A 12,704-nucleotide genomic window follows, 5' to 3' on the forward strand; every position below is an offset into this window, starting at 1 on the left:
ATGTGCAATGTAGTTTTGCTTATGTGTGCACAATGGAAGTGATATATTAGGATATAATATCAAATCATGCACATAAAAGTGAGATGTACGAGAATGTATATATGCATATGGGATAACAATGCGATATTCTTTTCGTCCTGATATTAACAATTAAAAGTGCATCTAAGACAATTTATCTCATGGAAACCCTTGACCCTTGTAATAATAAGAGGGTTGTGAAAAACGCATGGATGATCCTTGCAAAATTAAGAGGGGGAGAGAGAGAGAAGTTGCTAATTTAGAGAGAGAGAGTGTGTGTGTGTATGTGTGTGCATGCATGTGTATTTGTGAGCGCATAAGAGAGAGAGAGAGAGATATATATATATATATATATATATATATATATATATATATATATATATATATATATATATATATTGTAAAATATTACACGGCGCAGCGAACAGAATCTGAGAAAGAGATAGAGAGTACACAACAGATAAGAGGAGAATCAGTAAATTCTTTAACTTCAAACAACTGATACAAAGATGGCTATGTCCACCAGTGTGCTTCCACTGTGTGAAGCTTAGATGGCGATCTAGACAGAAGATAGGTGAAGAGCTTAAGGCTAGCTGGAACAACAACTCTGACTGGGTGAAAGATGAGTGTGATGGCTACGAAGGGGTTTAGCTTTTATAGCCCGCGAAGGTCGTTAGGTCGGCCTGCTGATGACCGACCTACCATATGAGCCTCCACTAGTCGGCCAGGGAATATTCCCTTTACCATCGGGCCAGCTCGATGCAATGCGCCTCGAGTTGCTACTAGCTTAACCACTCCGTCTAACCCAAAGATTAGACCCACAACAGCCACCTTTTTGCCATCCGGTCACATAGACCTCATCTAATATACAAGTCAGGACTCAACCAATGTCTGGGCTCACATTTGGCTTCTCCTCATAATGGGGGCCTTACAACTTTGAGCACCATGGATCATTGGTAGCACCTAATGAGGGTGGGGCATTGATCATATCTAACACCCCCCCTCAATGTCCACCCATAGGTGAACTATCTCCTCGGCCCAATGCCCGAGTCTCTGAAGATGAACTTGAAGCAAATCCTTCATAAGTGCTTTGGTGAAGATATCTGCTCCATTCTCCTCTGTTGGACAGTAGACCAATTCCACTATCCCATCCTCCATCAAATCACGCACATAGTGATACTGGATCTCTATATGTTTGGTGCGTGCATGAAACACTAGATTTTTGGCAATGGCGATGCAACTCTGATTGTCACATCTCAGCACAGTTGGTTCTTCATCCTGCACTCCCATATGCCATAAAATCCTTCTCAACCATACGGCCTCACATGCAGCAAAACAAGCTGCCTTGTACTCTGCTTCGGTAGAAGACAATGCCACTGTTGGTTGCTTCTTACTAATCCAAGAGAAAATTCCTAAACCCAAAGAGAAATAATAACCAGAAACTGACTTCTTGGAATCAATGTCTCCTGCCCAATTTGAGTCAAAGTTCCCCACAAGAGAAGTTCCGAAACTGTATGTGATACCATAGTCAAGAGTTTTCTTCAAGTATCTAAGCACCCGCATCCCAGCTTCCAATGACTCTCATGAGGTTTGTTTGAGAACCTGCTCAAAACACCAACAGCAAACCAACCTCCTATACCTCCCAATGTCTGCTAGTGCTGATGTATCCTCGACGGATAACTTTGCATTCACCTCCATAGGTGTAGCTATCTCCTTGCACTCGGTCATGCCAAATGCCTTCAAGATCTCCCATGCATACTTCTTCTAAGAGATGAAGATCTTTCCTGCTCTTGCCAGACTTCAATCCCCAAATAATAGTGCAGCAAGCCCAAGTCTATCATTTCAAACTCAGAACTCAAAGCCTTTCGAGTTTGGTTGATCATATCTTCATAGTCACCTGTAATAAGAAGGTCATCCACATATAGGACAATCACTACAGACTTTTTACCATCCTTGTAAATATACAAGTTAGCATCTGAGGCACATCTTTTGAAGTTTAGGTTTAAAAAGAACCTATCTATCCGCTGGTACCATGCTCTGGGGGCTTGTTTCAGCCCATACAATGCCTTCTTCAGTTTACACAGTTTGTTCTCAGAATGGGGGGCCTCAAACCCTGGTGGCTGAGCCACGTACACCTCCTCCTTGAGGTCACCATTTAAGAACGTTGACTTAACATCCATTTGGTACACTGGCCACTTCTTGTGGGCAGCCACTGCAAGTACCGTGCGAATAGTGGTCATTCTGGCAGTTGGGGCAAATGACTCTTGAAAATCAAACCCTTCAACTTGTGAAAATCCTTGGGCAACCAGTCTAGCTTTGCACTTTTCTAAGGTACCATCAGCCTTGTACTTTACCTTCCAGATCCACTTGGTGCCAATAACCTTCTGCTTTGCGGGTCGATCCACTAGCTCCCAAGTGTCATTCTTCATTATGCTCTCATACTCCGCCTGCATAGCAGCCTTCCATGATGGATCTGCAAGTGCTTCTTCTAAATCAGTTGGCTCCTTTACTTCTCTCATAATCTCAACCATCAAGGCCAGATTGACTATGTGAGCAGAAGCCCTTCGTTGCTCCTCTATTCTCTGAGACCTCCTTGGTCCGTCTGCCTTCTCCTCAACAGATGCAGGCATAGGATTATTGTGGTCATAGAGCTCCTTCACCCAGCGCGGCAATGGCTTTTCTGGTGGGGTGATGTCAGGTTGGTGAACTTTTTCCTCATCATCTAAAGATGATGCTTCCTCCTCCTTAAGGATAGGGATAGCTCTCGGGACAGGTTCATAGTGGACTACTTCGCTTGATGATAAAGTGGAAGAACTTGCCTTCTCCTCCTCCACTGTATGCGGCTCCTCCTTGAACACCACATCACGGCTCGCGATGATCTTCTTTGCCTCTTGGTCATATAATTTGTAAGCCTTCTGCTCATCACTATAACCCAAGAAGATACATTTTCTGCTTTTTGGTTGTAACTTGTTTCTCTTCTCATCTGTAACATGTGCATAACATTCACATCCAAAAATTCCGAAATGTGAGACAAATGGTTCTTACCAGTGTAAGCCTCATGAGGTGTTTTTCCCTTGAGAGCCTTTGTATAGCTCCGATTTAGAATGTAGATTGCAGTATTAACAGCTTCAGCCCAAAAATGGTTAGGCAATCCCTTGCCCTTTAGCATGCATCTTGCCATCTCCACAATGGTGCGATTCCTACGTTCCACAACACCGTTCTGCTGAGGTGTGTGAGGCATCGTCAATTGACGCTTGATCTCTTTGCTCTTGCAAAAGCCTTCAAACTCCTTTGAGTTGAACTCATCACCACCATCTGTTCTAAATTTCTTCACACTTTTCCCTGTTTCATTCTCAACAAGTATTAGCCATTCTTTAAACTTACCAAAAGCTTGAGCCTTATCACGAAGGAAGTACACCCACATCTTCCTACTGTAGTCGTCGACAATCAACATAAAATAAGAAGATCCCCCCAAGGCCTGTGTAGGCATCTTACCACACAAGTCAGCATGCACCAACTCTAGAGGAGCCTATGCTCTATTCTTGCTTTCTTGTGGAAATGCCTTTCTCTGTTGCTTGCCCATCATGCAAGCTTCACATGGTTCCTTCAATTCAGTTATTGTAGGTAGGTGAGCAACCATACCTTGCTTTTGCATCTCCTTCAATACTACAAATCCGATGTGTCCAAACCTTTCATGCCAAAGCTTACTTGTGCCCACTCCAGCGGTGGCTGTAAGAGCACTTAGCTCATATAGGTTGTTTCTTCTTTCTCCTTTGCCAACAATTGTGCCAGCACTATCAATAATTTCTATACCTGTCTTCTTGAACCTCACTTCATGACCAAGATCAGTTATGGCAGCAAAACTGATAATAGATTTCTCCTGATTTCGGGAACATACAACACATTTGAAAGCTTTTTGACTTCACCATTTGCAGCAACAAAAGAAATAGTACCTGTGCCCGCAGCAGGGCATTTAGCATCATTTCCAACCGTCACACTGATGGATTCTTGTAGAGGCTGCATAGAACTGTATAGACCTTTCTTGTTGGTCATGTGACGGGAGGCCCCACTATCCAACACCCATGAGTCAGTGGTAGATTCTTCTTGCGTCGAGGAGCACACTTCCTCAATAGTCGCCATGAATAATTCCAACTCCGCTTCAGCCGTATTGGCTGTCTCTTTCCCTTTACTTTTAAGGGTACCATTCTTTTCATCTGCCTTCTTAACACGACAATCTGCAATTGCATGTCCTTTCTTCTTGCAGTAGAAGCACTCTCCTCGAAACTTCTTCTTGCCGCCCTTCTTCTTTTTGTCACCATCATTTTTGGTGGAGGAAACACCTTTGCCTTTTGCATTAGCAGAGAATGCAGCATCTCCATTGTTGCTTCCTTCTCGGGCTTTCAGTCTCAACTCCTCCTCCATTAATAATGCACAAAACTCGTCAAAAGTCAAAGCTTGAGGTCTCACCTGAGTATTAAGGGCAGTTACTAGTCCATCAAACTTTTGTGGACAAATCCGAAGACACCTCCGAGCTAGCTCTTTGCTAGTCTTTTGTATCCCAGCGCCAACCATCTGGTCGCGCAGATTCTTAATCCGAGTGATGAATGCTTCAACCGTCTCTCCTTCAACAAAAATCTCCGCTGCTAGTTGATTCTCCAAGTTTTGAATCCTTGTTTGGTTTCGTGTTTCATACTGACTCCTTAGTACATTCCAAGCCTCTGACGCTTTGGTTGTATGCTGAATCAGAGTCAAAACACTGCCAGAACAGCTTGTAACTAAGGCACACAATGCATCTGCATTCCTTCGTTTCCAAGCTCGTAGAAGATCTGCATTCGGAGGAATCATCACACTAGGATTTGATGGGTCGGGGGTAGGTTGTGGTTCTGCGTTAGTCCCCAGCACAGTCTCCAGAAGCTCATAAGAATCAAGGATAGTTGTAATTTTGCACTTCCACAAGGTGTAGTTTGTACCATCTAACTTGCCTTCGCTGAAGGTTGGTGGATGAATCCTTAGTGTTTGAATAGCCGGTACAGCAACACCACCTCCTGCACCGCTTCCGGAAGTCGACATAGTTTCTCTTTGCTATTGAAGCCTTTGCCTCTTGCATGCTCTCCGATCTCTAGAGCCCCCTGGGCTCTGATACCATGTAAAGTATTACACAGCGCAGTGAACAGAATCTGAGAAAGAGATAGAGAGTACACAACAGATAAAAGGAGAATCAGTAAATTCTTTAACTTCAAACAACTGATACAAAGATGGCTCTGTCCACCCGTGCGCTTCCACTGTGTGAAGCTAAGATGGCGATCTAGACAGAAGATAGGTGAAGAGCTTAAGACTAACTGGAACAACAACTCTGACTGGGTGAAAGATAAGTGTGATGGCTGTGAAGGGGTTTAGCTTTTATAGCCCGCGAAGGTCGTTAGGTTCGACCTACCATATGAGCCTCCACTAGTCGGCCAGGGAATATTCCAGAGAATATTACCTTTACCATTGGGCCGGGGGCGCTGCCCCCAAACCCCCGCCAGGGGGGCCGCTGGCCCCCCTGGGACCACCCAGCCACCCCAGGGGCCGCTTCCGCGGCCCCCGGACCCCACAATAGGGGCCCCTTTTAACTCCCTTACACCGCAACTCGATGCAATGCGCCTCGAGTTGCTACTAGCTTAACCACTCCGTCTAACCAAAAGATTAGACCCACAACAGCCACCTTTTTGCCATCCGATCACATAGACCTCATCTGATATACAAGTCAGGACTCAACCAATGTCCGGGCTCACATTTGGCTTCTCCTCATAATGGGGGCCTTACAACTTTGAGCACCATGGATCATTGGTAGCACCTAATGAGGGTGGGGCATTGATCATATCTAATATATATGTATATATATATATATATATATATATATATATATATATATATATGTATATATATATATATATATGTATATATATATATATATACATATATATATATATATAGAGAGAGAGAGAGAGAGGAGAAAAGGAAAGAGGGAGAGAGAGAGTGTGGGTGTGTATGTATTTGTGAGTGACACAAGGAGAGAGAGAACAAGCGAATGAGAAAGTGAGTGTAAAAGAGGGAGAAGCAAGAAGTTGCCAATATATATATAGAGAGAGTGTGTGTGTGAGTGAGTGAGTGAGAGAGGGAGATAGACAGGAGAGAAAATAGAGAGAGAATAATTGGTGGAAGATAGGGGATAGAGAGAGAGAGAGAGACCTTAATTAATCTGGGGGGAGAAACATGGGAGGGGATAATAGTGGTGGAAATAGTGGAGGTGGTAATGATAGCGGTAGTGGAGGCAATGGTAGAGGTGGTGGTGGTAGTGGCGGCGATAGAGGTGGTGGTGGTGGCAGTAGGGGCAATAGTGGGGCTTGATATGTGCACAAGAGAATAGGAGGAATAAGAGAAATATGTGGAACAAAAAATGGAGGTTGCCAAGAAAAGCTCGCTTAAATGCTTGCTCAAAAAGCTCACTTCTTGCCCTTCCCCCAAAGGAAAGATTCTACTCACATAATCAATATAGCCTTGATGGGACACTGAGATTATGAGAGAAGTAAAGGAGCTAGTAGACTTGAAAGAAGCACTTGCGAATCCAGTATGGAGAGTAGCTATGCAAGCTGAGTATGACAACATAATGAAGAATGATACTTGGGAGCTAGTAGATCAACTAGAAAAGAGGAAGATTATTCGCACCAAGTAGGTCTAGAAGGTAAAGTATAAGCCTGATGCTAGCCTAGAAAAGTACAAAGCTAAATTAATTGCACTGGGATTTTCATAGGTTCAAGGATTTGATTTTCAAGAATCATTTTCTTCAATTGCTAAAATGACCACTATTCACACAATACTTGTAATGGCCACTCATAAGAAGTGGCCAGTCTACCAAATGGATGTTAAATCAGTGTTCTTAAATGGAGACCTCAAGGAGGAGGTGTACATGGCTCAAACACTGGGGTTTGAGGCCCCCCATTCTGAGAACAAAGTTTCAAATTTGAAGAAGGCATTGTATGGGCTAAAACAAGCCCCTAGAGCATGGTACTAATGGATAGATAAATTCTTTTTAAGCTTGAATTTCAAAAGATATACCTCAGATGCTAACTTGTTTGTTTACAAGGATATGAAAAGTCTAAAGTGCTTATCCTATATGTGGATAACCTTCTCATTACATTGACTATGAAGATATGATCCATCAAACTTGAAACTTGAAAGGTTTTAAGCTCTGAGTTTAAAATGACAGACTTGGGCTTGTTGCACTATTGTTTAGGAATTGAATTCTAGCAAGAGCCTGGCAAAATCTTCATCTCTCAAAAGAAGTATGCATGGGAGATCTTACAAGCATTTGGCATAACCGAGTGTAAGGAGATAGCTACACCTATGGAGGTCAATGTGAAGTTACCCATTGAGGATGCACCAGCACTAGCTGACATTAGGAGGTACATGAGGTTGGTTGGTAACCTCATCTACTTGTGTAACACCATGCTAGATATCAGTTTTGTTGTTGGTATTTTGAGCAGGTTTTCAAACAAACCACAAGAAAATCATTGGAAAGCTAGGATGTGAGTGCTTAGATACTTGAAGGAAACTCTTGACAATAGTATGACATATAATTTCAAAAGTGTTCTTATGGAAAACTATGACTTAGATTGGGTAGGTGATAGTGATTCTAGGAAGTCAGTATTGTTTCTTTTTAGGTCCATGAATATTCTCTTGGATCAATAAGAAGCGACCAATTATGTGGCAGAAGTAGAGTACAAGGCAGCTTGTTTTAATGCATGTAAAGTAGTATGGTTAAGGAGGATCCTATGGCATATGGGAGTACAGGATGAAGATCCAATAGTGCCAAGATGTGACAATCAGAGTTGCATCGCCATTGCCAAAAATCCAACTTTTCATGCATGCACCAAACACATTGAGATCTAGTATCGCTATGTGCATGATTTGATTGAGGATGGGATAGTAGAGCTACTCTACTATCCAATAAAGGAGAATGGATAGTAGAGTAGCCATTCTCCTAGGAGCCATACCTTTTGGTGGATTATGTAAAACTATATGTATTTGTCGGGGCTCGTACACAAGGTAATTCCTTATGTGAGAAGTTGAAGAGGACGCCTATCCTTTTTGGGCGTCATATTAATTTAATGTGCACATGGGTGATTCCACAATAGGTGATTCTGTAAAATACATATCAAATTAATGGATTTTTATGAGTTTAGAGTGCACACTCGAATTAAATTAAGGTTAGGACAGAGTTCTAACCTATTTAATTATTTTGTAGATGAAGACTGCTAGGTATTCACTTTTGTGGGTTTTATCTTATTATTTTCTAACAATTGTGAATGCTTCAATTGATGTGTAGAGCAGGCAATGATGGCGTTGGGTAGCACCGGGTGATGGCGTGAATCCAAATGCCCAAAAGAATTACCATTTTTGATAGGCACGCGCCTTATCACTAAAAGCGTGGCGCCAAGATTTATTTAGGTATGCTTATTTATTAAAGCGCTTGACAAACATTTATTACTTTGTATGCACAAAAGCACTCGGTTAAATATTCCATTATTTGGTATTTGTATTTGGCACAGCCGACTTTTGGATGCCTAAATATCTTACTTTATATTTGGGAAAAAGCAAACAAAAAGCATGCTAATTGTAAAGTGGCCTATTTTTTAGCTTGGAGATAAATAAATCTATAAATACATGCCATGTGAAGCGCTCACACAGGGCATGGGGGGAGATTGCACCCAATTTGTCTTTTTGTCTCATGTCCTGCAAACTCTCTTTTTGCTTTTATGAAGGTTTTGTAGAGTTCTTTGTTCTTGGGGACCTTCTGGCATTCACTACGCGTGCATACAGCACCTGATCCACACACCACTTTACCAAAGCTCTTACGAAATCTAAGCTTCATAGTGGAAGCGCATGGGTGGACAGAGACATCTTTGTATCTTTTTTTTTTTGGATTAAAGCAATTTTTGTTATTCTCATATTTGTTGTGTGCTCTCTACTCCTTGCTCAGATTCTATCCACTATGCTGTGTAATTTCTACACCTTTACAATAGCTCGCAAGCTATTGAAAAATTGGCATATGTCCCTATGAGATGATGTACATATTCTCTTTTGATTAGTTACTAATATGCATGCCGCATTATAAGCACTCTATCTCTTTGCAATAAAAGAGAAATACTAGCACTAGGTTGAAGGAGCTAGTTCAGTGCCATCTAATGGTCCCTTGTTATGTATATAGGCCCCCCTCACATATTATCTATAATAGGTGGGCTTTGATCATCCCATATGTCATCCTATTGAGCCACCCATTTATCATAATTAGCCTTGGTACGATTCATATTGCAAATTCTATTATGGTGATATCCCTAACCCCAACAGGCAATCAAGGTGCCTAAACACCATATTGACGTTAAGGACTTCAAAGCCAAGTTGTCTTACCCATGTTGGTGGATCATCCAAGCCTATGCAAAGAATGTTCCTTTCTCACTGACAAGTGAGGGAGAATAAGAAGTGTTTCACATATATCCAATAGTCTCTTCACATTGCTTATATTTGTTGCCCCATCAAAGTATTGGAAGCACTCAATTGGGGTGTGTTTCAATACTCATGAAGCATGACAAAATCCCAAATAGTATCTTATTAAGAATCCCAAATATTATCTATAAGCACTTCATTTTGCTTTTAGTGTTGTGCTCTTGGCCCCTTATCAATATCCCTAAGGGCTAGGCTTGGTCGTATCCAAGGGTATTAGGGGCGAGTAAACATTACTCCTACGTGGGCCCTTGGGTCTCAACCATTTGGGATGGGGGGAGCATGGTTACTAAAACCCCCATCTACCCTTACTAACACCCTCTTCAAAAGGCATTGTTAACACAACACTAAGAGGGTTAACCCAAGGCCTCCAATTGGTCCTTGCAAGCTACTCATGCTTCATTTTTGAGATGAGGATAATTGATGATGATCTCATAAATGTCTACCCATGCTAGCACTTCGAGCGCAACCATGCTCTTTGTGAGGGAAGGCTTATTCCCTCTAAGGCTGGTTACACATAAGGGCGGATGGATAGGTTTGCAAAAAGGCAAGTGTTCACCGACCTATATGTCATGATTTTATAGGCTCCACATTTTGCACCAAATGGACACTTCTAGGTGGGGGATCTCCCTTGCCCAAATTTCTATCCGCGCTCGAAGCACAACATGACAATGCTTTTCCACCAAAAAATTGAATGTGCACCTGGATAGGTTTGTGAAAAAAGCAAGTGTTCACCAACCCACATGTCATGATTTTATAGGCTTCACATTTTGCGCCTCATGGATAATTTTGGGTGGGTGATCTCCCTCACCCAAATTTCTTTGCACCTAAATTCCACCAAACAGTTGAACGTGTGCATGGTAGGAGTTGAGCCTAATCATCTTTAACTTCTTCCTTAAAGCTAGTTGGCAAACTCCTTACACGTACGGCTAAAGAAGGTATTCTTTTTATATTTTTTCTTCTTAAAGGAGATTTTCTTTTTATATTTTCATTGTTTAATTGCAAAACACAACACTTAAACTCTAAAGGCTAAAACACTTAAACACTAAAGGCTTTAAAAAAACCATCCTTAAGGTGTGCAACTCACTTAAATGTTAAAAGCTAAACGTTGTAAGAAATTGTCTTCAAGTTGTGCAGACATAGGAGTGGTAAAAGATTAATGTGAGGGTCTTTAACAGTAGTATTCCCCCCTCCAATTCTCCTCCATATATGATGTCCTCTCCCCATCGCCACCAATAGTATTTCCTCCCCATGTGTAAGTTGTCACTAGCCTACCTTCCCCCCTTAGCATTCATCACTTGTAGTCTTCCCTCCTCCCTCCTAGCACTTGGAATATTAGTGAGTTTCCCCCATATTCTATTATGAATAATAAATAAAATAAAGAATTAAACCCCCCACCCCTTCACAGTATAAAAGCTCTCCCCCTTCTCAAAAACAATTCTCAACCTATGCAAACTTAGGGATGGAAAGTTTCACGGATTGCTTGTGTCTTAGGGGGGAAAGCTTGATGCTAGCATGCCTCCCTTTATAACTCATCTATCACCCATGCCCCTATATTTGTTCAAATTTATGGTGTAAGGGGAGGACCTAATCGAGAAGACTAGGTTTTTGTCTTGCTCCTACTACTTATTGATATCATTATTCAACAAAGGAGAACAGGAGGGAGATTGCTCTATGAGGGCGATGTGCAACTTGCTAGTCTTTTGTATCCCAGCGCTAGCCATCTAGTCACATAGATTCTTAATCTGAGTGATGAATGATTTAGCCATCTCTCCTTCTATGCAAACAACGTCAAGTAGAAATAGAAATTGGAGTCCAATTTGCTGGATTGATGCTCATCATTCAAGAACTAGACATTTGGACTCATGGTTCTTTTGATGTGCCTACATAATGACTCTAGCAACTAATGCAAGCTCTCCTATTCTCCATTCATTTCACAAGATTTGAATGCAATTTCACATATGTCTTCCCATTCATATTTGGAAACATGTTGAGGGCTTATCTATATTGCCATTATGTAGTATTCTCAACCATCTTCTCTATTATAGTACTATGGTATTGGACATTTGGAAGTCAGCCCTGAGAGGAAACATATTTATCAATTTGCTCCAAAAAATGGACTAGGGCCTATCCCAAACTGGTTATTGAGTAAACCATGATTCCTCAATGACATAGAGAGGTCTATACTCTCATGTGTCAAGTAACGAACCCTTAATAGTAGTTCATAGTAGTTATTAGTATTAGTAATTAATGTGGGATTAAGTGGGGTTAATTAGTTATTAGGTGAGTTGAGGCTATATGTAAACTGATTAATTAATTAGTGTTACTTTAGTTAGAAGGAGTTAGAAAAATATTTATTAGTATTGGTAATTAGTGTGGGTTTAAGCATTAGTACATTTTGTTAATTAAGTATATTTAGTTAATTAGTTAGTGTATTGTTTTGCAGTTACTTAGTGTATTAGTAAAACTAATTTTGCTAATGTATTTGTACTTAGAATTAATATACTTTGGTCATTGAGTTTTTACTCATCATTGCATGATTCACTTTAACAAAGGCAATGACAATCTTGATATGTACAATCTTTCATAAGGTTAGAATCTATCTTCTTTCCTTTTTGTCATAATCAATAGTAAATGAAAGTAAAGAAAAGCAAAGAAAAATGCATATCTTCTTGAGAGATAGGGGTATAGCACATTCCCTCATAATTATAAAATAATAAAGAGACCTATGCTAGCTCTTTGACATGTTGCTTGCATAGTATGTTTATGTATTTTTTGTGCTACTACTATGCTTTTATGAAGTAATGAGCTAATTCTTAACCAAAAGAATTACTGAAATGTGAAAGCCACCACATCTTAGACTTTGACCAATCAACTTTTTGATTTTTAGTTTTATGTTTTGCAAGGTACTCTTTATCAACACAATGTTACATGCCATACTATAAGTTTCCAAACCAAATCTAGTTAGCTTCAAAATTATGAGTGTTATCATTTGAAGAACTAGACATTTGGAGTCATGCTTTTATTGATGTCCTACACAATGACTCTTGTAGCTAATGCAAGCTCTCCTATTCTCCATTCATTTCACAAGCTTTGAATGCAATTTCACATACATCTTCCCATTCATATTTGGAAAGATGTTG

The sequence above is a fragment of the Lygodium microphyllum genome, chromosome 14 (genome assembly GCF_053477565.2).
Source record: "Lygodium microphyllum isolate KBCC chromosome 14, Lygodium_microphyllum_v1.1.10, whole genome shotgun sequence".
Taxonomy (NCBI): domain Eukaryota; kingdom Viridiplantae; phylum Streptophyta; class Polypodiopsida; order Schizaeales; family Lygodiaceae; genus Lygodium; species Lygodium microphyllum.